Raw genomic sequence first — 27,769 nt, 5'->3', positions numbered from 1 at the left:
GTACCTCTGAACTGTAGTGGAGTAGAAGTACACCACGTACCTCTGAACTGTAGTGCAGTAGAAGTACACCATGTACCTCTGAACTGTAGTGCAGTAGAAGTACACCATGTACCTCTGAACTGTAGTGCAGTAGAAGTACACCATGTACCTCTGAACTGTAGAGGAGTAGAAGTACACCATGTACCTCTGAACTGTAGTGGAGTTGAAATACTTAAATAAAGTACAAGTATCTCAAAATTGTACCTAAGTACTTGTTGAGTTTATGAACTGAATTACTTTACACCTCTGGCTATAAAGATAGAAAGACTAAGCCTTGCACAGAGGCATCAAAATGCTCAACAGTGCTGCCAAAATTATAAACTGACTGCTACACAATTAAAATAAATGCTTTTATATATTTCTATTAGATGTGACTCTTTGGCGTTTCTGTTATTATTAACTGCTTTAGTTGTTCTGACTGCTAAAATCCTGTTATTCCTCATTTTAAAGCCGATATTCCGTGGGGTCGGGGGGCTCGGATCCTTGTCACCTTTTTCATACCTGATGAGTTTGCATCCCTGAGTGTGACTCATAAAAAGACCTGATTAATTAAGAGTTTAATCTACTTTATATTATTATTAAGCCTAACATTCAGACAATAATAACAAAATGAAAATGGCTCTTAACACATAACATTCATCTGGCTGCTACTTAGAAATGATTTATCTAATATATCATATTCCAATCACTAGTATATAGACTCTTATTGCACTATTTCACTATTTCACTTTTTTACTATTTTTCTTTTTGTACTTACTTGCTGTTTTTCTGTGTTATTGTGTTGCTCTGTTGGAGGAGCCTGTGACCCAAGATTTCCATCGTCATAACTACACTGTAGCTCTGCACGTATGACCAATGCCTTGAACCTTCTGTGTATCTCTCTCATTGACATCCCGCTCTGCAGAAAGGACGGCTGTGTTTCTGTGGATAAAGAACCTTTCACACAGAAAGCCTCGTGAGATCAAGATGAAGATGAAGATGTTGCTGTTTCTGCTTCTCCTGGGAATAGTAGGCCCACACTGCACATCTGCACGTGAGTCTTTTGATTCTTTACGTTGGAAAATAAGAAGTGCTTCATGTGTTTATGGGCTGTGTGAGTTTAAAGTGTGATCGTCTTTCAGCTCCAGGACTGACCTGCAGGTTATTGAAATGTTAGAAAACAAACTCTTTATCTTAAAGTCCTCCTTCCTGTTCACTGATCCGAGTTAAAGTTCAGGATCCTCTGTTCGATCACAGTCTACAAGAACATACATGAAGTGTGTTTCTGTGATGGGTAGAAGTGTGTGTTCCCTTTTAAGGACATTACTTCAGAGCTTCAGGACCTTAAAGACAGACACTGTCTGACGGTGTGAATGTTACAATGGCAGCATGTCCACACACTGAGACAAATAAAGAAGACAAGAAAACAAGTTCAAACTAAACGTTTCCAAAAAGTGCTCTTTTTATTTCAAACTGTAAGTTTAGTGACCTTAAATGGTGTAAACAAGAAACTAAGTATATTTACTCAAGTACTGTACTTAAGTACAACTCCACTACAGTTCAGAGGTAAATTGTGTACTTTTCCTCCACTAATTGTATTTAATACCTTTAGTTACTTCACAGATGTGGATGAATGATGTGAAATATAATCAAGTGTTAAATCAGACTTTAGTTCCACCTGGAGTAAATTCACAAGCTACCCTGCAGTATACAAAGTCATTCAAACTAGCTGCACCTTTACCAGCTTTGAGAACACTTTAATGATCAATCATTATAAAACATATCATATATATTATTCTGAAATGGACCAATCTGCACAATGACTACTTTTACTGTCGCTACTTTCACTATATTTTGATGAGAATACTTTTCTACTTTTACTTGAGGAACATTTTGAATGCAGGACTTTTACTGTAACAGAGTATTCCTACACTCTGGTACTTCTACTTTTACTCAAGTACAAGATCTGAGTACTTCTACATTTACTCAAGTACAAGATCTGAGTACTTCTACTTTTACTCAAGTACAAGATCTGAGTACTTCTACTTTTACTCAAGTACAAGATCTGAGTACTTCTACTTTTACTCAAGTACATGATCTGAGTACTGCTACTTTTACTAAGTACAATATCTGAGTACTTCTACTTTTACTACAAGTACAAGATCTGAGTACTTCTACTTTTACCGAGGTACAAGATCCGAGTACTTCTACTTTTACTAAAGTACATGATCTGAGTACTTCTACTTTTCCTAAAGTACAAGATCTCAGTACTTCTACTTTTACCAAAGTACAAGATCTGAGTACGTCTACTTTTACTAAAGTACATGATCTGAGTACTTCTACTTTTACTAAAGTACATGATCTGAGTACTTCTACTTTTACTAAAGTACCAGATCTGAGTACTTCTACTTTTACTCAAGTACAAGATCTGAGTACTTCTACTTTTACTCAAGTACATGATCTGAGTACTTCTACTTTTACTCAAGTACATGATCTGAGTACTTCTACTTTTACTCAAGTACATGATCTGAGTACTTCTACCACCTCTGTGGACCATTTAATATCTAATATCTGATCATCTGCTCTGGTGTAACTCCTCTGAACTGTTCTGCATTCGATTTGCCCATATCTGACCACAAGTTTGTAACCTTCCATGTCAACTTAACACTACCCAAAGCAAATATGTCACGATCCATCTCATTCCGTAACATTAAGAATATCAACACTGCCTATCCACCACCGATGAGCTGGTCTCCCATTACAATGTTGGACTCCATAACCTTTAAAACATACATGCGCCTCTGAAAACCCGGTCTGTCTCTTTCACCCGCTCTGCCCCCTGAGTTACGCCAGCTCAAAGCTAAAGGTCGTCGTCTTGAACACCTGTATGCTAAAACTGGCCTCGTAGTTCAAAAGGACATGTACAACAGCCACATACGGCCTCTATAAGGATGCTCTTTCCTCCGCTAAATCAGCATACTATGCCAACTTAATTAGGTCAGGTGAAGGAAACACCAGAACCCTGTTCTCTACAGTCAACAGCATTCTGCAACCACCGGACTCTCTTGCACCCCATCAGTATTCAACTGCTCAATGTAACACCTTCATGACCTTTTTCAATCCCAAAATCAAAAATATTCACCGGCAACTGACCTCCTCTAGCTATACATCACTTCACTCAACTCCATATGCTCCCCTCTCCTCTCCACTATCCAGCTTCGAACTTTTTAATCTCATCCGTAAATCCAAATCATCCACCTGCCAGCTTGACCCCTTTCCTACCCACCTAGTTAAAGCATGTCTACCTTTTATCTCCCCTTTAATTACCGACATAATTCATTCCTCCCTTACCTCTGGTCTCGTCCCCTCATCCCTCAAAACAGGTCCAATAACCCCTATTCTCAAGAAACCTGGTGCGGACCCCAACAACTTGAATAATTTCCGCCCAATCTCTAATTTACCATTTCTCTCCAAGATACTTGAAAAAACAGTTGCAGCCCAGGTCCATACTCATCTGAACAACAATAATATTTTTGAAAAATGTCAGTCTGGTTTCCACTCCTCACACAGTACAGAGTTAAAATGCCATGGCCATGGTTAAAATGCCATGGCCATGGTTAAAATCACAAACGATCTCCTGGTAGCAGCTGACTCTGGGCTCTTATCCATACTCATCCTCCTTGATCTGACTGCAGCCTTTGACACCATCTCACATCACATCCTCCTTGACAGATTATCTTCCATTGGTATCACTGGCACATCCCTCACCTGGTTCAGATCTTTCCTTTCCAGCCGTACTCACTTTGTCCAACTCAAACACTTCAAATCACAGTCCCGTCCAGTCTTCACTGGTGTTCCTCAGGGTTCTGTCTTGGGCCCCCTCCTATTTATCATCTACCTCCTACCTCTCGGCCATATCTTCAGAAAATACGCAATCCAATTTCACTGTTACGCGGATGACACCCAGCTCTATTTTTCCACCAAACCCACTTCCACTCTCCCCCCCACTACCCTTTCCGACTGCTTACTGGAAATCAAATCCTGGTTCTCATCCAACTTTCTCAAACTAAACAGTGATAAAACCGAGGTTCTTTAATTTGGCTCCAAGTCCACTCTGGCCAAAACTGACAAATTCTTCCTTACCATTGACAACTCCACAGTCCCACCCTCCCCCCAAGTTAAGAGTCTGGGTGTCATCCTCGACAGCACCCTATCTTTTGAAGCTCACATCAACAACATTACTCGATCTGCCTACTTCCACCTCCGCAATATTAACCTTCTCCGCCCGTCACTCACACCCAACAGCACCGCCATTCTCATCCACACCCTTGTTACATTCCGTATTGATTATTGCAACTCCATCCTCTCTGGTCTTCCTCACAAATCTCTGCGTAAGCTCCAACTGGTCCAAAACTCAGCCGGCCGTATCATTACCAGAACTCCTTCCATTGATCGCATCACTCCGGTTCTTCAACAACTCCATTGGCTCCCCGTTAAATATTGCATCGACTTCAAAATGTGGCTCCTCACCTTCAAGGCCCTTCACACTCTTGCACCTCCATATCTCTCTGAACTCCTTCACACCTACACTCCCTCTCGTGCCCTCCGATCCTCCGCTGCCTTCCAACTCACTGTACCTTCTGCCCGCCTGACCACCATGGGGTCAAGAGCCTTCAGCCACTCTGCCCCCCGTCTCTGGAACTCTCTCCCACAAGACATCCGCAATTTGGACTCACTCTCAACCTTCAAATCCTGCCTGAAAACCCACCTTTTTAAACTGGCGTATTCTATATCATAATTCCTCTAAACTGATTGTTGTTTGTAAGTCTTTGTTTTTTAAGTCTCGAATTACTGTTTGACCTTCTTTGTTGCTTGTTTTTAATTATGCTCTGTAAGGTGTCCTAGAGAGCTTTGAAAGGCGCCCATAAATAAAATGCATTATTATTATTATTATTATTTCTTAAAGGCATTGTTTTCCTGCTGAAGCCAAACCACTTCCTGCTTTGTTGCACAATATTTAATACCTGTCACTAATGTAACTTTATTTATTAATTATCTTTATTTCCCTTTATTGTGCACGCTATATTATTTTATATTAGATTCAACTTTATTGTCATTGCACAGAGTACATGTACTAAGACAACAAAACACAGTTAGCATCAAACCAGTGGTTTACAAGTAGTAAAGTGCATTCATAATATAAAAAAAAAAAAAGATATATATAGAAACATAAGTTATAATTGAAAGTACAGAGCAGAGACCATAAAGGACGAAATATAACTAAACATCTAATGTTGAATCTGTTGATTCTTGAAAACTAAATTTGAAAATCCTGCAGTGTAAATATTACGGTCTGAGGTTTGTGAGTTCAGATTTATAAATTATCTGATAAGAAAGACTGTAAACTTCAAATGATGCATAAAAAACTAAACTGGAGTTTCACTTCTGATTAAGAAATGATGCCTGTTTTCTATCAACGACATTCAGGCCCTCTCACGCAGGATTTAAACATTTATTAATAATAATACACATTTCAAACTCTTCTGGAACATAAATGTGTCTATACTTTTATTTCTGTTTTATTATAATGCAAAAAGAGATGATTTGATGTCTTGGCTGTGATTTTGTGCAGAAAGAGAACAGTTTATTTATAACGACTGAAGTTATTACTTTATTATTCTCTTACAGGGACTCACTCTCTGAAGTATTTCCGCACTGCGTCCTCTGGATTCCCAAACTTCCCAGAGTTTGTCATGATTGGGTTGGTTGATGAAGTTCAGATAACTCACTACGACAGCAACACCAAGAGAGAAGAACCCAAACAGGACTGGATGAACAAAATCACAGAAGAGGATCCTGAGTACTGGGAGAGGCAGTCTCAGAGGTCTCTGGGTACCCAGCAGCTCTACAAAGCCAACATTGAAGTTGTAAAGCAGCGCCTCAACCAAACTGGAGGTTAGTTCATGTCACACCTTCCACTGATAATATGTTGTTTATATCTTCATCCTACACACACACACACACACACACACACACACACACACACACACACACACACACACACACACACACACACACACACACACACACACACACACACACACACACACACACACACACACACACACACACACACACACACACACACACACACACACACACACACACACACACACACACACAGGCTCAGAAGGGTCAGTGCAGCAGTGGCTGTAACCCGGCACACAGCAGGTCTAAACCCAACTAACCCACACCCAGAGATAACAGCTGGAGAGTGAACTCAGTACTCATGAGTGCTCTGTAAACTATTAGTAATAATAATCAGAACAACCAGCAGGAGTTCAATGAGCTTTGTCTCTCACACACAGTGAGGCTGTTTCTCACCACAGCTTCACAGCAACATCCCTGCTGCTTTCTTAACCTGTTAAGCCCTGAGCCTGTTTTTCAGGTCTCAGCCTCGAAAATGACATTCCCAGAACAATTGAGTTTCTTCCCGTTAATCGGGTATGACACATTAATAGGTTTTTAAATGTTAAGAAGCCCTGAGACACAGTTTCGTGATACCGGGGGCTCTCGGGCTGAACAGGTTAAAGGACGGAGCAGGAGCCGCTAACGCTGAAAACATGCTGACATTCAGTGAGAAGCTTTACCATGTCAAGAGAAACTCTGTGACCTCGCTCAGAACCTGAGACTCTGAAGGAGGAGACCAGAGAAATGCTGTGGAATTCAAACATAAAGCTAAATATTACCTTTCATACAATGTTTGAATATATGAGATCAGATAAGAGTCGTTCTAACGATGAATAAACGAACACCTGTTTGATACTCCCTCAGTGCACAAAAAACGCAATTTAGGATCATAAGTATAAACACAGATATCTGTTATTGATAAAAACCCTCAGACATGTTCAGTAATTATTACAGACTACAATGATTACATGTGATGTAATCATTGGGAGGGGTCGGCCACTATCTTTCCTGCCCGCCTCAGGGTCCTGGAGGCATGCAGGTCGTGGAGGGATGGCAGATTGCAGCTGATCACCCTCTCTGCAGAGCGGATGACACGCTGCAGCCTGCCCTTATCCTTGGCAAGGGTCACTTTGCCCTGCAGCTTGTCTTCAGGCTGCAGCTCCTGCTCCTCTCTGAGAAGGGTCACTGTGCCCTGCAGCTTGTCTTCAGGAAGCAGCTCCTCTGTTGGCATTCTCTCCGAGACCTGGGTAACGCTGCTAGCTTTCTCTTTGTTTTGTGTCTTTGTTAGTGCCTTAATAATAATGAAATGTTCTTGGACTAAGGTCAGACTGGCCTGGCTCCCTTGGAACATGATTATTCCATTATGGTAAATGTTTACCGTCATCATAGTGTTGTCCCTGTCCTCATCATCTCCAATGAGAACCTGTCTGCCACTACCTATTCCTCTCTTTTTATGGTCTTTATAGTGGGAACAAATTGCTTTATGCCAGGATTCAGTGTTGTCGGTATACAGCAGGAGGTTACAGATTACTATCTTGTCTCCTTGGTGGCTGTAGTCGGCTGTTAATGTCTCTGGGTTATCTCTTACAAGTTTAAGTTTGAAAGCTTTCTTTGCCTGTGCACTTTTGACCTCCTTTGGGTATTCAAGTGCAAGGGGGAGGGGCTTCCCGACTGTTGCATCAGCCATGGTGCTCTTCTTTGTTGTTGTTTAGCATGCTAGTTAGCAGATAGCAGGTTTGGTGCAATTCCTTTGTATCGGTTGGTATAAATGTCCCTCTCCAAAGAGGCAAATAGTATTTTCAATCTTCTGTCTTTGATGAATGCTCGGTAGTTCTTATTTAAATTGTTCAAGTAGTTGTTGGCTCCCTACCTGCCTGGTTAACTGTGTTAGCTTGTCCTAGCTTGACCTAGCTTGTCCTAGCTTGACCTAGCTTGACCTAGCTTGACCTAGCTTGTCCTAGCTTGTCGCTTATTCTTCTTTGTTTTCCAAACTCTTGTTTTCGTTGGTTATCCTCTGCGATGTCTTTTCCTTTCAGTTATTATTTAAAGGTCTCCTATCATGCAAAATGCACTTTGTGATGTCTTTTATACATAAATATGTGTCCCCGGTGTGTCAGGGAACTCACAAAGTGTCAGAAAACAAAACCCTCTCTCTTTTGCTCCGTACCCACATCTCTAAAAAAAACAAAAACGTGGTTGCTAACAAGCAGATTCAGAAGTTTGGCTCCTATTACGTCATTGGCGACATCCGGCACACGTGACACGTCCCAACCTATCGTCTCCGGCACACGTGACACGTCCCAACCTATCGTCTCCGGCACACGTGACACGTCCCAACCTATCGTCTCCGGCACACGTGACACGTCCCAACCTATCGTCTCCGTATACAGTCGTCTAGCTCAGGGGTTCCCAAAGTGGGGGCTGCAAAATTTATTATTATCCAGTGTTTCCCACATAATTTGATTCTATTTGTAGGGTACTACCTTATCCTGCGAGCATTCTCCCACTGAGACTTCCATAGACGTAGCCGGCCTTGGGGCGGGCCTACCTGAATGCGCGCGCATCTCACCGTATAAAAGGAGGCCTCGCCTCCTGACTATCATCCTTTTCTCTTCAGCAGCGGAAGTGAATCCACTGAGCTTTTGAGACGAGAGAAAAGAGAGTAAAATGGAGTCAATTCTCGACCACAGGACCTGCCCGAAATGCCCGAACCTGATCGGGGGGGCTGATCCGCACCCCTTCTGCTTCTCCTGCATGGGGCCCGACCACGCCGTGAGTGGTATGGGCCCGGCACCGGCCTGCTCGGCCTGTCAGATGATTCCTCGGCTCACGCGGCAGCATCGTGGGGAGCATTTCCTGAAGAGTGATGCCCTGCAGGAGGAGCCAGAGGATCAGGATCTCGACGTCGTCGAGATGGGCGAGTCGGAAGACGAGGAAGCGCTGTTCCGGTTCTCCCTTCCGTGGGGCCAGATGACTCCGATCCCGGAGGACGACGAGGACGCCTCGCTGCCCGGAGGTCCGACTCTCAGGTCTGCGCCGATGGATTTCCCAGCGGTGATGACCCTGGCGGCGGAGCGTGTAAACCTACCGCTCCCCCCACCACTGCCACCGAGGCCTGTAAGCCGCCTGAAACAGGGGTTTTACGGCCCGGTACATCCGGCGCAGCCGACCTTCGTCTCGCCCCAGCTGCCAGACATATGGCGGTGTGTGGAGGCGACATGGCAGCGACCATTTAAAACGAAGGCCGCCCCAGTAGCCGCTATGGCGGGCATTATCAAGGTGCAGGGCCGCTCGGACACGGTATGTCCCGGTGTGCCCACCCTCGATGAGAGCCTTGCGGCCCATCTGCTTCCGCGGGCGGCTGGTTGGGCGGAGGGTAAACGACCCCTGCCCCCGCTGCCCCGGGACCGAGACACTATAGAGTATCTGGACCAGAGTTCCCGTTAGCCGGTAATTACCGGACAATGACCGGTAAAATATGCTGAAGTCCGGCAAATCTAAATCTCTCCGGTCAAAATGTCCGGTCAAAATAATTTTCCCTTAGCGCAATACCGCATCAGTTGCGCCACTTATGTGACAGACAAGAATAGTATGTGACAGACAAAAGAGTATGTGACAGACAAAAATTGTCAATTCTAATGTCTAACACTTAATGTGGAGAAAGAGATGTCCTGTATGGGTTGATTGTGCGTTGATCTGTTGGTAATGCCTCGGGGTTCCGGTGGGCATGTAAACAAATGCATAATGCTGCGCTATACTTTGTGGCCTCATCCGGTTGCATAGCGACGCTTATTGTTTAGGTGTCTTTTAACAAGCAGGTAGTCATATCATTAGCTAGAACTAGCTAGATCTGATCGATATGGACATAAATGCGAGTAAAGTCTAATCTGACAGGAGAGAGAGATCGGCTGCTGCTGACGAGTCGACACGCAGCTCTGCATGATCCCCTGCAGCGGCGAGCAGAGCAAAACACACTTCAGGTTAGAAAATCACACGTAGCTATTTTAATTACCTCTCAAACTACCTAAACTAGTTATAGATATGTTTAGTTTTACTGTCGGGTCACTCATTACTGGATCCGCGAGCTGCATGATACTGACGGGCTGTCAGGAGAAGGAGAGAGCGCTCCGTTTATTATTCCCGCGTTTTTGTAAATTACTGTACACTTTTGAATAATGTAGTTAATCTACTATAATTAGTTTGTTTAATGTCGAATCATATCAATTTGTTTTAAAGCTCAATAAATAACAAAGAAGACCTTTAACCGGCACTTATCTAATTTTGTCCGGAAGATTTCAACTTTAACGGACATGTTGACCGGCAAAAAAATATTCTAACGGGAACTCTGATCTGGACAAGATGTTCAAGCTCGGTACACAGATGGCGGCTGCGGCCAATAATCTTGGCGTGTTGGGCGTCTCCCTGATCACCCCTCAGGCATACGCCCCCGCCCTCCCGTCTCAGGACGGGAGTGATTATCCGGGCCGCGCTATTGGTCAGATGAATAATCTGATTCATGGCATGGCCACCGCAGCAGAGCGGGTGATTTCCTTGGCCACAGTGGCGTCTCGTCACGTGTGGTTAGGACTCACTGCCCTATCCAAAAAGGACCGAGAAGATCTCCTCGGAGCCCCCGTGTCCACGGAAGGGCTCTTTGGGTCGATCTCCTCGGTCACCCAGCGCTTCAGCCGCCTGGAGGAGGAGAGAGTCCAGCTTAGCCGCATGCTACCGCTGGCCCCTCCTCAGGCCCCGCAACGCGCTCCTCCGCGGGTTTCCCTGCAGGCGAGGGGGCGCAGTGCGATGGTGAAACGGAGGGAGAGGCGCCGGCACGGGGCTCCCGTGGCCGCGGCGCCCTCCACCTCTACGGCCCATCCTGTGGTACCGGCGTACCGGCAATCACGGGGACGGGCTGCCCAACCTCGGCAGGCTCCTCAGCAGCAGAGAGCGGCCGGGTGGGGTGCTCCGTATGCCCGGAGCTGACTGGCGGGGGGAGTAAGCGTCTCGGCGGGGGGAGAGAATCTCTCCGCCCGGGACGCGAGGGCGAATCCCGCCTCCTCCCTATTTGATGCACAGATTCCACTAAAAACCTTTAAAAATAAAGAAAGAGTTGATCTGTATCCAAGTTTAAGTGTCCTTTGTTTCCACAATGCTACACTTACACGTAGAAAAATATCTACCGTTTATTTGTAGATATCTCCTAAAGCCTACAAATAAAGTGTGAAATGTAGGCCTGTTACATATATTATTGAGTGATATATATTATACACACTGTTCTGCTTTCTGCACTGACCTCAGCAGCTGTTCTCACTGAAAACATCGCGTCTGAATGAAAGCAGTTGTATTAAAACAAATTGCCTAACATCCAGGGGAGATGTGATTAGTGAGTAAACAAACGGTAAAGGGCAGAAAGTCTGATGCACATTTGATCATCTTAAATAACTTATAATCACAACGGGAACAGTTTGCAGAGCTGTACTTCGTTGACATAAGTCCAGCCATGCGTCACGCCTCTTTTAAACATCACTGTTGGCTGAAATCGACTCCGGAGAATACATCTTTGTACCCTCGGTTATAGCTCATCCAGAGAGACTCCTCTCTCCTCTCTCCTCTCTCCTCTAAATCAGTGTATCCTCGGTTACGGCTCCTCCAGACAGCCTCCTCGATAATCGATCCTCGACGAACCTTTAGAGAAATTTGTTTTCCTTCGAGACGGCGCGCCAACATCCGTTTCTGGGTCGCTGCCGGAGGATCTGGGAGTCTGGGACGCGAAAATTAGCCAAATGACGAACGGCCCATTTCGGAGGACTCGCGTACGTCTGCTTGACGCCGGGACGACCGGCCGCCCTCCCCGACAGGCGCACGGACGCGAAGGCCCGCTCATCACTGCGCGCACTTCTGCAGTTTTAATTATTTGTATTATTGTGTTTACATTAGCAAGCATGCTAACACTCAGAGCTAACCATGGAGCTAACGCTGTAGGCTACTGGAGAGCCATGTCATAACTCTCTCTCTCTCTCTCTCCCTCTCTCTCAGGTGTCCACATTTTCCAGATGATGTCCGGCTGTGAGTGGAATGATGAGACTGGTGAGGTCAAAGGTTATAAACACTATGGTTTTGATGGAGAAGACTTCCTGATACTGGACCTGAAGACAGAGTCATGGATAGCTCCAAAACCAGAGGCTGTCCTCACCAAACAGAGGTTGGAGAAGGACAAAGCTTTGATGGCATTCAACAAGTACTACTACACCCAGGAGTGTCCTGAGTTTCTGAAGAAGTATGTGAACCTTGGAAGGAGCTTTCTGATGAGAACAGGTAGAGTCACATGAGGTAGTTTCATAAACACCTCCATGTTAATGTCTCCTGTGTTTCTGACAGACACATTACAACACATGTCAACAACATGAGACACTGTGTCTCACACTGTTTCTCACTCTCTCACTATGTGTCTCACACTGTCTTTCACTTAGTCTCACTCTGTGTCTCACTCTGTGTCTCACTCTGTCTCACACTTAGTCTCACTCTGTGACTCACTCTGTGTCTCACTCTGTCTCACACTTAGTCTCACTCTTTGACTCACTCTGTGTCTCACTCTGTCTCCCTCTGTGTCTCACACTTCGTCTTGCTCTGTGTCTCACTGTGTCTCACTATGTGTTTCACACTTCGTCTCACTCTGTGTCTCACTGTGTCTCAAACTGTGTCTCACTCTGTCTCACACTGTGTCTCACTCTGTCTCACACTTAGTCTCACTCTGTGTCTCATGCTGTGTCTCACTCTGTGTCTCACACTTAGTCTCACTCTGTGTCTTACACTGTCTCACTCTGTGTCTCACTCTGTCTCACGCTGTGTCTCACTCTGTGTCTCACACTTAGTCTCACTCTGTGTCTCACACTGTCTCACACTGTCTCACTCTGTCTCACATTAGGGCTGTGCAATTAATCGTATTTTAATCTCGATTTTGGCTTGCAACGATTATGAAAACAACGTCATCTTCCCTCTCGCAATGATGCTCTCAATGTGTCTTGCGTTATACATCCTGCCCCCCCCTAAAGGACCTCTCGGCCAGATTGTGTTGTGACTTGCAGTCTGTTTAATGAATCCATATAAACACGTTACAAGGGAAGCTTTAGTTGCCGTGTCTTTATTCTCCGTCTCTAGCGTCAACTTTTACTAACTCGTCAAGCCGGAGCCTCTCAGCTACTTCCTGTTTCCAGATGAGGGGTTACCAAAATAAGAGTACTGCGTGGAGCAGTATAATTAAACATTACAGGTTGTGAGTGACATTAGTTATCATATTTATATATGTTTAGTAGGTTGACGAAGTGCGCTCCAAAATATTTGTTTATCTTCTTTATTGGTATTTATTCTTTTGATATTATTTATTTAAATGTAGATATAAATGTATAATTTAATTAATTAATTTTTGTATTGGTTTTTCAGTTGAATTATACGTTCAGAGTTATCAACTGTTTTTTTTTTTTAAAGTTCACTTAATGGATGTTTTCAAAGTCAATGAATAATCGTATTTAATAATCGTGATATCAATATTGACCAAAAATAATCGTGATTATGATTTTTGCCATAATCGAGCAGCCCTATCTCACATGTAATTAAAACTGCGGTCACAGACGTGCACGCAGTTATGGGCGGGACTTTGCGTCCGAGTGCCTGTCGGGGAGGGTCGCCGGTCGTCCCGGCGTCAAGCGGAAGCGCGCGAGTCCTCCGAAATGAGCCGTTTGTAATTTCTCAAATGTTCGCGTCCCAGACTCCTCGGTCCTCCGGCAGCGACCCGGAAACGGATGTGGGCGCGCCACCTCGAAGGAAATCAAATTTCTCTAAAGGCTCGTCGAGGATGGATTATCGCAGAGTCTCTCTGGATGAGCTATAACCGAGGGTACAAAGATGTATCCTCCGGAGTCGATTTCAGGTAACAGTGATGTTTAAAAGAGGCGTGACGCATGGCTGGACTTATGTCAACGAAGCACAGCTCTGCAAACTGTTCCCGTTGTGATTATAAGTTATTTAAGATGATCAAATGTGCATCAGACTTTCTGCCCTTTACCGTTTGTTTACTCACTAATCACATCTCCCCTGGATGTTAGGCTATTTTTTTTTAAATACAACTGCTTTCATTCAGACACGATGTTTACAGTGAGAACAGCAATAATATATGTAACAGGCCTACATTACACACTTTATTTGTATGCTTTAGTAGATATCTACAAGTACACAGTAGATATTTTTCATGAAACCATATAGTGCTTCACATAATAAAATATACATGCGTGCGTGCGTGCGTGCGTGAGTGCGTGCGAGTTGATGTGCCAGGCAGACAGGCAGGTATCAGTAGCTTATCTGACATATAAATGGTCAAAAATTGTACTTTTTAGCCTACGAGCTCCCCGTTCGAGCGAACGACTATTCCTTTGCAATGTAGCATCACATTGGATATGCGCTTAAATTGTCCTGGATTGGAATTTTTCCGATCATTTTCCTATGAGGAATTAGCTAAAATGTGCTTAAAATGCATGAAAAAACGCAGGCCACGCCCACATTCGTCATTCGTTGCAACACTTTAAATATAAGTTCATACTCACCCCCAGAGTATGTCTAAACAAATATATATATTTCGTCCATCCTTTCTTGAGTTATACATTTGTCGTGTTTTTGGTGGAATTAGGTGATTTGGGTGGAAATGTGGGTTTTAGCGTTTCTCTGGAACCCATTGGTCGATTTTGGTGATTGACATCTCTTTCTGACCATTAGAGCCAATAGAATCAAAGGGGAATCTCCCCACTCACTAACATTGTACAACAAAAAGGTGGGGGCTTCGCGCATTCAGAATTGCATCAGAGCGAACCTATACTGTAGCTCTGACATCTAGAAACGGAAAAGCAGTTTTATTGCTCATGGATTATCAGAAATCATTTCAAAGGGACACAGACACATTAGATTAACCTATGGATTAACTTCAGCAGCATTTTTATCGTTTTAATGCCATTGAAGACCACTTTGGACCAGACTACGACACAAGGTAAACCATGTTAGCATTTTTAGCTACCTAGCGCCACATGTTTTGATGTCTGTTTTTGTTTATAAAGTCGCGAGTTCGTATAATTGAGTGATAATGAGGGTACCCTTCGATTCTGTGTCACCTCACGATGTGAAACGATGTCATGGATGTGCAGAAAAGATAAATAATAAGGTTTTGTGAGTGAATTTCGGTGCAGTAATCTGTTAGCATTTTTCGCTCGTTGCTAATTCAGAGGCTCAGCGTTAGCATTGTGGGTTTTATTTTGAAAAAATAAGAAAAATGTTTCTTCCCGTTACATGGATATAAAACATTCATAGTTTATTAAATGAACATGCCCTCAGACACTGTTTCCTGCAAGATGTTGCGGCAATGCCCCGGTACCGGGGTCTCTCGGGCTTAACAGGTTAAGGACGCCGGTCCCCCAGTGGACCCCCCCCACCGTTTTTTTTCGAGACTGTGTCTCAGGGCTTCTTAACATTTATGAAACTATTAATGTGTAGCACCAGATTAACGGGAAGAATCTCAGCTAACTGAAGATATGAACCATTTTTACCAAAACAAAACACAAGGGTAATACCAAGCCTCTGAATTAGCACTAAGCGGAGAAATGCTAACGCACTTAGCACAGAACTCAAGATAAAGATACCCTTATTACTTATCGTAACTGCACATACAATATATCCGATTAAAGCTGAGACTCCACAGATTATAATAGGTATACGTAGTATCATCACTGAGCGATCCGAACTCGCGACAGGGGAAGCAAACACAGACATCACAACACGTACCTTTACGGAGCTTTTACGGGAGATCGTCTCACCGTAGCTGTCAATCTGATCAAAAGACGTGTTCAATGGCATTAAAACGAGAAAAAACGCGGCTGAATCGGTTGATCCATAGGTTAATAATGTATCTGTTGCTTTGAAAAAATGATTTATAATCCATAATTCAATTTTTATGTAAAAATCGAAGAAAAGTTAGCTGCTAATGGTAGCCATTAGCAGCTAACTTTTGCAGCTTCCGGTTTTGGCCACGCGTCACTCTCACTCCTTATTTGTTAATGTGTTGGTGTGTGTAGAACTTTCCCTCGATTCCATTGGCTCTAGCGGTTATAAAGAGATTTCATTCATCAAAATCGACCAAGGGGGGCCAGATATATGGAAAATCCACCCAAATTCCCCCAGAAGTGGTTTGTTTTTGCTAAATCTCTCTAAAAAGGTCAAATTTCACTTGTTTTGCATCAATCTTGATACAAGGTACTTATTATATGTTGTACTTTGGATTCCTACATTTTAATCTACTAACCCATCATCCAAGGGTAGTTTTCACTATAAGTAAAAAAGAATTTTTGGACAGACACTATCATTTACAGTTTTTTACTATGTTCAATCTGAATTTTCTTTAAAATAAAAGACATCTATATTGATTCTGACTTTTCTACATCCAACTGACAGGTTTATCATTACTTTGAGAAAAAAGATTATTAATTTAACCCTTTTAGAAGGGAAGATATGGTCATTTGTTCTGGGAATGTCATTTTCGAGCCTGAGACCTGAAAAACAGGCTCAGGGTGGAACAGGTTAAAGGATTTAAAGGTCCATGATTCCATTGTTGAGGTCTACTAGAATTGATTTACATTGTTCAATGTTCCAAAATCACATTGGTTTTCTCATACAGCATCTCTGTATAGTATGTGTATTCACTCTCTGTCCTACATGCCTTGTTGGAGCTCCTGCCCCCCCCCCCCCCCCCCCCCCCCTCTCCCTATGAGCCCACTGTGCTCTGATTGGTCAGATCGCCCACTCTGTTCTGATTAGTCAATATCCTCCTGACGGGGACATTTTGACCCCTCATGTCAACAAATGCATAATGCTGTGCTATACTTTGCCGCCACACCCCGTTGCCAAGCAATGCTTATTGTTTAGGTGTCCTTTGATAAGCAGCAGGGCTCGACATTATAAATGGCCCGCTGGCCCGGAAGCACTATTTAGACACACCGGGCCAGCATAACGTACTTTCCACTTGCCCGCTCGGGCCACTTTTCCGGTATTGAGTTTTCTGAATAGTCTGTTTACATCCCTTTCATCAATTGAGAGAGAGTCTGATGTGTCGGGGGAGGTCAGCGGTGTGGGGGAGTGAGATACTGAAGGGGAGGGGGATGTGGAGGTGTGAGACTGAAGCTGTTGAGAGGTGTCATGGGGGATGGTGTCAGGACTGAACTCTTTGTGTTCAAATCTGCAGTAGAACTGATTCAGATCGTTTGGAAGGCGTCGGTCGTTCATGGAAGGGGAGGCTTTTGGCTTGTAGTTTGTGATCTGTCTTAGGCGTTGTGCACACGGGAACGTTTGCGTTTATGCACAGTATGCGTTTTAAAAAAAGTCTTCCGTTCACATGCATTCGTTTCATTTAACGTGTCTGTTCAAACGAGACCGCTGGAAACGCTGGACACGCTGTAGTACATATGCCGGGACTGTAAGTGGCGCTGTAACTTCCGCCACAAAATACACCAAAAGCAGCGAAGAAGACCCTGGAGCAGCCCGGAGCAATGTTGCCATGGCTACCCTTCTGTTTATGCCCCACGGTGGATTTAGCAACATGTAGTTCATGTAATTCTCCATGTCCACTTGTTGCTGATGGTTGTGGTAGAGGAGCTGTATATTTTGCACTAACATCTGTAGCATGGTCAGTAGCAGTAGCACTAGCAGTAGCTACTGACAGGAGGAAGTGTGTGTGGCGATTGCTGGTATTCAGCGGGATATAGTAATTTCCTCAGCATGTAAATATATGGATAAATGCAACGGGGAAGTTAACTGAAAGAAACCGAATCTGTGGATATTGCATCGACCGACCAAGAAGCACGTCTCCGTGGAGAGGACGCGCTCAGAAAGAGAGATATTCTCTACAAACACCGGGTGAGATCGCTCCTCTGGGACACGCCGGTCCTGTGTTTCCTTTTTTTGTGTGGATTATAGCCTGAATAGGCCTACAAACATTTCTCTTTTTGCCGCCGACGGGCGCAGGAGCAATGAACAATAATGGCCTGGATTAGGCAGTAAAGACAACTTTGGTGTATCGCAGAGTGGACTGTTTAATTTTGTTTGTGTTGTTTGGCTGGAAAATTGTCAATATAATGGATCAATGCATGAAATCTGACTCTGTTTATTTTGTTTAAGGAGTATATTGGGCGTTAACAATCCTGGTTTGCCTTTTATAATATTATTTCATTCAAGAACCCCTTGTGCGTTGAATTAACACAGCTATTTTTGATAGTTGATCGTTACAGATGGCTACTGGCCATGCTACAGCAGTGAGCAGGAGAGGTGGGGAGAGGTGGGGCTATCGTTATTTTTTCAGGAAATATTCGTATAGAGGCGATTACACGGACTCGTTTGACCCCCCAGAGAGTTTTGTTTGCAAATCTATCCACCTTGGGACCCGTTATCGTTTGTGGGGTCCGTTTCTATCGGCCTCATGTAAATAATAGGGCTATACGCAAGAGAAACTATGCAGATACAAGCCGTTTTGTCCTCGTGTAAACAGCACCTTAGACCAGGCCAAACAGAAGCAGAGTCGTTTGCTGAGAGCTGATGTTGGAGTTTCTCAGAGTATTGTCGTTTAGCATCTCTCACCGCCTTGCCAAAGACGTACTTCGACTCTCTAAATTGTGCCTTATCGCCAATCCTAAACGCCTCCTCCTTTTGCAATCTTAGCTGTTTCAGTTTTGGTGTGAACCAGGGCTTGTTGTTGTTGAAACTCACCCTGGTGCGTGTTGGTACACAGCTGTCCTCGCAGAAGCTGATGTATGACGTCACAGCCTCTGCATATTCATCCAGACTTTGAGTGGCAGTCCTAAACATGTCCCAGTCAGTACAGTCCAAACACGCCTGAAGTTCCTCCATAGCTTTACTGCTCCACTGCCTGAATGTCCTCACTACAGGCTTACACAGCTTGAGTTTCTGCCTGTATGCAGGAATCAGGTGAACCATGGTGTGGTTAAGGCCCTGACACACCAGGCCGTATTCGGCCGTCTTCGGTTGTCTGGCGACAACACGTTCCTTGTCGCCCAAAGTCAATTTGGTGTGTCCCGAACCCTCGGCCGTGACACGCCTTATTTGGCCTTTCACGGTCGACACATGGCCGATTCAACATGTTGAATCGGCCAAAATATGGACACAAGCTATCGGGCCAAGAAACCACTCTGATCAGCTGTTCAGCTAGCAAATGAGAAGCGAAACGGAAGTGAGGGACGTAAACAAACGATTTAAGGCACAGGACAGCAGCTAAACCCCAGCAGGTGATACTTAAAGACATCAAACATAGCCCTTAAATGTCCTCTCTTACCTCCCACACATAGCAGGGATATCGGCGGGAGCGTCCCCGGCTGTCCTCTGCTGAGAGCTCCGTGATTTGTTTGGTCAAGTTGCAGGATTAGTCTCAAGTACCTCAACATTGTCCTTAAGTACAGTGTCTAAGTAAATGAGATACTGTCTACTGCTGTTCATTTACCTATTGTGAGTCGCCTCGGATAAAAGCATCACATGGAAATGTAAATTTAGCAAGAAGTGGCCATTATTACATTACATGCATTACTACATTGCTGACTCAATAAACTACACACCCGCCAGAACACTGCGATCATCAGATGCAGGTCTATTAACTGTGATTTTATAGTATGTCTGCACTTTATGTGCTCATTTCATCATTCATGTATTTTTATATTCTAAAACATGTTTTCGATGGACGAGAGTGAAAATGGAACGCACACGCTATTTGTTTGTTTATATCAGTCTGTTCTTCTTCTCTGTCTTCCGGTTGTTGCCTATTTTGAATGACGAATACACACTACCGCCGCCTGCTGGTAAGGACAGTTATTGTCACTCACGCATGAGCAGTTCGTACGTGCTCGGCTGAAGTCTTTGCGGTGTGTTCCAGTGCGACACACGGCCAAGACGCAGGAGAACTCGCCGATGCAACAGTCGATGTCGGTGTCGGCGAGTTCTCTGGTGACTGGTGTGTCAGGGCCTTTAGAGTTGCCCAGTGCAGCGTGGGGGACGGCGTGATAGGCTCCCTTGATGGTGGTGTAACAGTGATCCAAAATATTCCTCTCTCTGGTGGGGCATTTAATAAACTGTTTATATTTTGGGAGTTTGTGGCTGAGGTTGCCACGAACTCCCAAAATATAAACAGTTTATTACATTTTCTTTTGATCAACTAATCAATGAATTGTACTATAGCACTACACAGTACAGTGGAGATAATCTAATCTGTTGCTCTTCTACTTATTTTGGGATCAAACTTGTTGTGTTCAAAATTCCAGGTAAGACAAACAACTTCTAAGTTGAACTATTTATTATAAGAGAGCAAAATATATATTACTTGGCCAAGGACTCCGTCAGGTCATAGAAATCACAGGCAGCAAAGCTGTAATCTGTAACCACTATTTCCGGAAAAAAGCCTTGAACCTTGTGCGTAAATACATTTTATTAAACAGGGCTCTGCCCCTACATTTATGATTGGTTGAGACTAGTTGGGGAGGGCCGTGGTTTAGACTTTGGCTTCCCTGGTTGGTGCACTGACTTAGACAAAGTCTCTTGGCAACACGACCTCCAATCAGCATTCGGCCAGCCTGTGAAAGTCCCTCCCTACTCTATCCGCTATGTCATTTGTTTTTTCTAAAGTTTCTACAGATATAGTGGAAAACCTTCATTATACTGGATCCCAGTCTTGCGTGGGAGCAAAGCTCCCACTCAACTCAAGGCCGGAGCGATGTCCTGTTCTGACTAACCCATTGACCTCTTACGGTGTCTGCTCCTGACCTTGCTACTTTGTATTGCAGGCTAAAACTTTCTTCTGTGACTTTTCCCTTCAAGTCCTATCCAACCCATCAAACCTTGGGATTGGTGATTTTGTCTATGTATTCCAAAGTCATAGCAACATTTAATGAGCACAAATAAGCATATAATATAATAATAAGAATCAGTATTGTAATGTTATATAAAAATAGACTCCACAAACTTAATATTCGTTTCAATATAGATTAAGTAATGACTATTTTTCAGATAAATAAATGAACTGTTTACACATTTAAATGTCAAGAAATATAGAAAAATCTCAATTTAAAGAGTCTAAGAGGAAATATTCAACTTGCTTCTTTAATCTGAACAACACTAAACAGTATTTGATATTAAATTATACAACAGAGAAAAAAGTCTTTATTTAACCAATTTCACTTAAACACTGACTCTATCTTCTCCCTCGGTGATGCTCACAGTAGGGGTGCATACCGGTCCCCGGTACTACCGAAATACCGGTTACTGGCGGCTACGGTATACCGTACCGAAATCAGATCCGGTTTTCGATACTCACATTTTTTGTTTTAATAAAGTGAGGGGTAATATCCTTAAACTCGCACCCAAACCACCAGCCAATCAGATTGCGCGTCTTGCAACGGCTTCGGTGATTGGCTTGATTGCCAAGCAATCACCTTCCTCCCGAACGTCTGAGCCTTTCGGTTAGCTTTCGTTTTTTCATTAGCTATATGTCGGCACGAAAATCTTAAGTGTGGCTGCATATGACTGCCAGTCTGAATGGTGGGGTCTGTAACCACTGCCAGTCTGAATGGTGGGGTCTGTAACCACTGTCAGTCTGAATGGTGGGGTCTGTAACCACTGCCAGTCTGAATGGTGGGGTCTGTAACCACTGCCAGTCTGAATGGTGGGGTCTGTAACCACTGCCAGTCTGAATGGTGGGGTCTGTAACCACTGCCAGTCTGAATGGTGGGGTCTGTAACCACTGCCAGTCTGAATGGTGGGGTCTGTAACCACTGCAAGAAGTTTATTTCTGGGAAAGGCGGCAACACATCCAACCTCTCAAAACATGTGCTCCTGTCACATAAAATCAGAGTACAGGAATATACAGTCTTCAAGCCCGTGTTGTCAAACGCGTTTTTCATTGTTTGTTCAGTACTAAAAGGTCGAAGTCCCACAATTAATTGTAATATTCATTTGACATGTTAACTATATCATAAAGCGCTTCATGGGAGTCATTGCGGGATGATTCAATTTTTCCCTTATGCAACATGAAAGTATCACGATATGTATCGGTCGAGTAACGGTATCGTTCAGTGGTATCGGTATCGTAAAAAAAGTCAACGATATGCATCCCTAGCTCACAGTACATCATAACTCCCTGTAGTGATATCACTGTGAGTCAATAACCTCTAAAGTGTGTTTGTGCAGAGATCCCCTCAGTGTCTCTGCTCCAGAAGTCCCCCTCCTCTCCAGTCAGCTGCCACGCTACAGGTTTCTACCCGGACAGAGCCCTCATGTTCTGGACCAGAGACGGAGAGGAGCTTCACGACAACGTGGACCACGGAGAGATCCTGCCCAACCACGACGGATCCTTCCAGATGAGCGTGGACCTGAACGTCTCCTCATTCCCCACTGAACACTGGGACAAGTACCGATGTGTGTTTCCAGCTCTCTGGGGTGAAGGAGGACCACGTCATCGTACTGGGCTCAGCTGTGATCAGGACCAACAGAGGTAAGACTGCATCACAACGGCTCAACGGGTACTAACAATCAACAGACCCTGACAACATGTCATAGTCTCTCTCTCCTGAAACATGGGTCTCAGGGGAGAGAGACTAAGAATGGTTCAAGACAAACCCAGCATGACACCACGAGGAGAAAGGGGCCCTTCAGGAGCCTCAGACCTGATGCCCATCCTGAAGAAGCTTCCTTCCTCCGTTCAGATTGAGACTTCCTGTTGTTTCTGCTCCTCAGGGAATCCCCTCCTCCTCTTCATCATCTGTGCTGTAGTGGCTGCTCTCGCTCTCCTCATCATCGCTGGGATTGGATTCCTGGTTTACAGGAAGAGGAACGGTGAGAGACCAATCAGAAACCTTGTCTCATGAGTTCTCAGGGTTGTTAATGTAAGGCTTTGAGATAGCAGATCAAATCAGAGCTCAGTGTAATGTGGATATGGAAAGCACTTGGTGTGTTTCTACAGGGATGATCAGTGTGGTCTAGTTCCTTGTTGTGTACGGGGCGGTGGATTGAAACACTTTCTCTGCTTTTCCTTTCAGCCAATAACAACACTCCCTCTCCTGCCTCCAGCTCTGAGCTCACTGAGAGACTGAACCAGCCATCACAGTGAGCTGCTTCACATCAACTCTCCACCTGTTGCTACAGAGCTGCCCTGTCCTCTCCACCTGCAGCTGGACAGTCAACGGAGCTCCTTCTCCAACAGACTGCTGCAGCTCCCCTGTCACAAGGACAGATACAGGAAAACATTCCTGCCACTGCAATAACTCTGTACAACAAATCACCTCTGGCTGGAAGAGAACTCTCTGCTCCATAGCTTGGAATAAAACCACGTTGTACATTTTACTCTATAATCTGTTCAATATTTATACTCCATATTCCATATATTTTGAATATATATATATATATATAATATCTGCATGTATATTTTCTATTTCGACATGTATATTTTATATTTTATATTTTATATTTTATTTTATTTTTCTTTCTATTCTTGTATATTTTGTAGTTTTGTTTTATTGTAACATGCCTTTTATGCTGCTGTAACAACAACAATTTCCCAATTTGGGATCAATAAAGTACTATCTATCTATCTATCTATCTATCTATCTATCTGTATTAGGGCTGTTGAAATTAATCGGTTCTACGATGCATTGCTATGCGGACGTGGACGATTCTGCATCGATGCAGTGACAGAGCATAATCGATTATAGCGTAGTGACGTTGCTTCCGGATTTTCCGTTACCTCACGGCAGAGTTTATTCTCTTTTTTATCATTTTTAAGATTTTTGTACTTAAAAATGTACAAAGACCTTAAAAATGAACTAATTTACTTTATACCTGCACTAAAATATCGTTCTTTTAAATCTGCTTTATTTATTTATTCTGAAAATGTAGTTACTTTTTAGATGATATTAAGAAAACACCATATACAGTATATTACAATACGATACCATTTGACAGTATAAGTTATTAACATGACCCTAACATTGAATTAAGCATTGAAACAAGCTGCAACGTGAAAGTTATGAACACATTACTTCATTAATAATGAAAATCCATTAATATAATATATAGAGTATGGTCTCTGCTAAACACACAACGTCTAAGTCATCTTATTGACGCTGTATTAATCACAATCTAAATGCCACGTCACCAAGAAGCCAAGAGGAAGACCTCTGATTGATTGATCTCTCACTTCCTTCTATTCTCAAGACCAGTGGTGTTTTTATATGTACAAAAGTGGTAAACATGATCTTAAAATATATTTTAAGATGTATTTTTTTTAGCATTTTTTTGTAATTATTATTTTAATACTCTCTGCTGACACTAGGTGGGGCTGTGCCCACCTGCCCCTAATGACCAGTCGCCACTGCTCAAGACATAATGTGATCATAAAGTATCAGAGCCTTGCTTTAATCAATGCTGTCAATCCCAAATAAACCAACATGAGGAATCATCTCACTCAGGTTTCACGACCAGGCAAGGAGTGTGTGATCAAAGTATCTCCTGTTAGTAGGTGTTCTGTTGAGTGGTTTATCTGGTCATGTGATCTGTTATGAAAGAATGTTATTTGGATTGTTAGAAACCAGTCAATACTTCCTTTAGTTACCTTTTCATATTGATCACCTTTATTTACCTCCTCTTTTCATATTGATCACCAGAATATCTGGAGGCTGTGGCTCAGTGGGTAGTGTGCTGGACTTCAAATCCGGGGATAGCAAGTTCAAGTCCCACTGCTGTCGTTGTGTCCCTGGATAAGACACTTCACCGCAAATTGCTCCTGTGGGGATTGTCCACAGTACTGAATGTATGTGACTCGCTTTGGATAAAAGCGTCTCACAAATGACATGTAATGTAAAAAAACAAAAAATCTCAGACTGAGTTCTGCCTGCAAACTCAAATATTAACATTTAATGACCAACTTATTAAATAAACAAAGCTACTTAGGGGTAACGACTTTTATTCTCAGAGATCTGACTTTTTCCAGAATTCTGACTTTTTTCTCAGAATGTTGGCTTTTTCTGAATGCTCTAACAATTTAGACTTTTCTCAAAGTTAGGACTTATTTCCCAGATTTTGAATTTATTTGCGATTTTTTTCACTTTTCCCAGAATTCTAACCTTTTTTTAATGTTGGGGGAATTTTATTTTTAAAAAGTTTACTTAAAAAAAAAAAAATATTAACTAGGGCTGTCAGTCGATTAAAATAGTTAATCGCGATTAATCGTAAATTAATCGCACATTTTTTAATCCTGCCTACAGATGGAGCATCTTATTTCAGACTCCAGCATACAGCTTCCTGCCTACTACCTGCCAGTTACCTGCCTAAGACCTGCCAAAGACCAGTATCTGGGAATGTTAAGCCCTCCCACTATTTTCCAAGAGGGCGTTGCCAGATTTTCAATTTCAGGATTTAACCAGGAGATGGCGCTATATATTAAATAACTATGGCCAAACTAAGACTTAGTTTTTCACAAGAGAAAATGCAGATATTATATAAAAAACTAAAGTTAAAATCTTGTTTTTAATGCCCCAAGAGCAATAAAAACACTTGTTAAAAAAATCCTGAGTGAGGCTTTCATAATTGCATTTAGCTGACGCTTTCATCCAAAGCGACTTACTATTTAATAAATGATAAATGATTATTCATAACAAATATGAGTGATGTGTGATTATTATTCATGCTATATACTGATATAGGGCTAAGTAAGCAATCAATCCTGCAAATTAACCCTTAGTTGTTCAATATATTTATTCAGACAATGTGAGTAGAAATACAGAAATTCTGCTCCCACCTAAGGCCAACGTTGCAATATTACAACATTTCCCTAAAAACGTACCAAAACGTAAACATTTTTAAAACTCTTTCATTTCTGCTCCAGAGGCCAGGGGTTAAATTGGGATTTGATATGTGGGGGGGCTCTGTTAGAAGGTGCGACGGGGGAGGGGGGAGAGAGTTAGACGCTCGTGAATTGTCAACGGGGGGGGTTGACCTCAGAGCATCGTCCTATGGGCTTAGCCCCGGACAGGTACAACAGGTATTCACTCAGAGGGGGGTAGGTACTAAATGCCATCCATTTACATGTAGGCAAACAAAATCAACATACAGTAAGGGGGTGGGGGATGGTGAACGGTATGGTCAATGTTTGTAAACACGATCCCCAGGATGTGTCCTTATCAAACCAAAATAGAAAATGCAGATATTACACTCAGACATTGGAAAAGTCTATGTTAAAAAGCCTCAGTCATGTTCAGCTATGTTACTATTTATAATGTTATTGTTGTTACAACAGAAGATGTTTTTCTTTATATTGAAGTTAAATGCATCAATCTGGTGCACTTTGAGGTCAAAATTAAGAGATTTATGGATACCACTGGAAAAAGCTGTGTGTGAAAGTTTAAATCTTCCTTATTGAGCTTTAAAACAAATGAATAACGACTATATATAATAATAAAATAAACACCGGCTGTTGTTATGCCTGCTGTAACGTTAAATTACTCCGTTCTCCGCTTAAGTAATTATGCCATTACAAGCTTCATAGTTGTATTTATCATCTAAATTTGCCGAAACAAGTTTAATATTCTGAAAGCCAAGACTTTGTTTATTTGAAATCAGATGAAAACAAACTGTAACGGACCCTGCCGTGTTATCTATGATTACTATGCCTTACTGTACATTCATAATTTCAGCCGGAGGGAGGGGTGCGGCGCTGCGGAGGAGCAGATTGCGAGAATACATTTAATTTAAGGGGAGCAGTTACTGAGAAGTATATAATGAGAACTGCTACCAATGGTGGCCTATTTAGTTTATTAAGAAATACATATTTTTAGCTTTTTTTGATCTGCAGTAGGAAATGGAGCGGACCTGCAGAGAGTAGCGACAGAGAAGGGCTGGTCCAACCTGATCTGTAAAGTGATCTAAGTGCTATTCATATTCTTGACGGGAAGTGCAGTGTAAATGGGGGGCCGATAGCCTATGCATTTGAAAAGCAATATAAATCACAGTTAGTATACAATAGGCTTTAAAAGCACCATCGATAACCATTGCCCTTCTCCTATTCAAACCAAAATAGAAAATGCAGATATTACACTCAGACATTGGAAAAGTCTATGTTAAAAAGCCTCAGTCATGTTCAGCTATGTTACTATTTATAATGTTATTGTTCTTACAACAGAAGATGTTTTTCTTTATATTGAAGTTAAATGCATCAATCTGGTGCACTTTGAGGTCAAAATTAAGAGATTTATGGATACCGCTGGAAAAAGCTGTGTGTGAAAGTTTAAATCTTCCTTATTGAGCTTTAAAACAAATGAATAACGACTATATATAATAATAAAATAAACACCGGCTGTTGTTATGCCTGCTGTAACGTTAAATTACTCCGTTCTCCGCTTAAGTAATTATGCCGTTACAAGCTTCATAGTTGTATTTATCATCTAAATTTGCAGAAACAAGTTTAATATTCTGAAAGCCAAGACTTTGTTTATTTGAAATCAGATGAAAACAAACTGTAACGGACCCTGCCGTGTTATCTTGATATTGCGCGATAGAAACAACAGGAACTGCGACAGCATAAATATGCGAACACAAACCTACAGACTGCTGGAGAAGAGATATCATAGGGCGGGGTTGGGACACACACATTCCGATGGCCAATTAGTTTTAAACAAAGAGTATAGCCTACTCAACATAGGGGGGTGGG

The 27,769-nt window shown here is 42.9% G+C and overlaps 1 pseudogene; it reads left to right on the top strand.

Moving 5' to 3' along the window:
- Nucleotides 1-910: 910 nt before the first annotated feature.
- Nucleotides 911-23,398, top strand: LOC117482797 (annotated as a pseudogene).
- The last annotated feature ends 4,371 nt before the right edge of the window (nucleotides 23,399-27,769 follow it).

The sequence above is a fragment of the Trematomus bernacchii genome, unplaced genomic scaffold (genome assembly GCF_902827165.1).
Source record: "Trematomus bernacchii unplaced genomic scaffold, fTreBer1.1, whole genome shotgun sequence".
NCBI lineage: Eukaryota > Metazoa > Chordata > Actinopteri > Perciformes > Nototheniidae > Trematomus > Trematomus bernacchii.
This window is presented reverse-complemented; position numbering and strand designations above follow the sequence as displayed.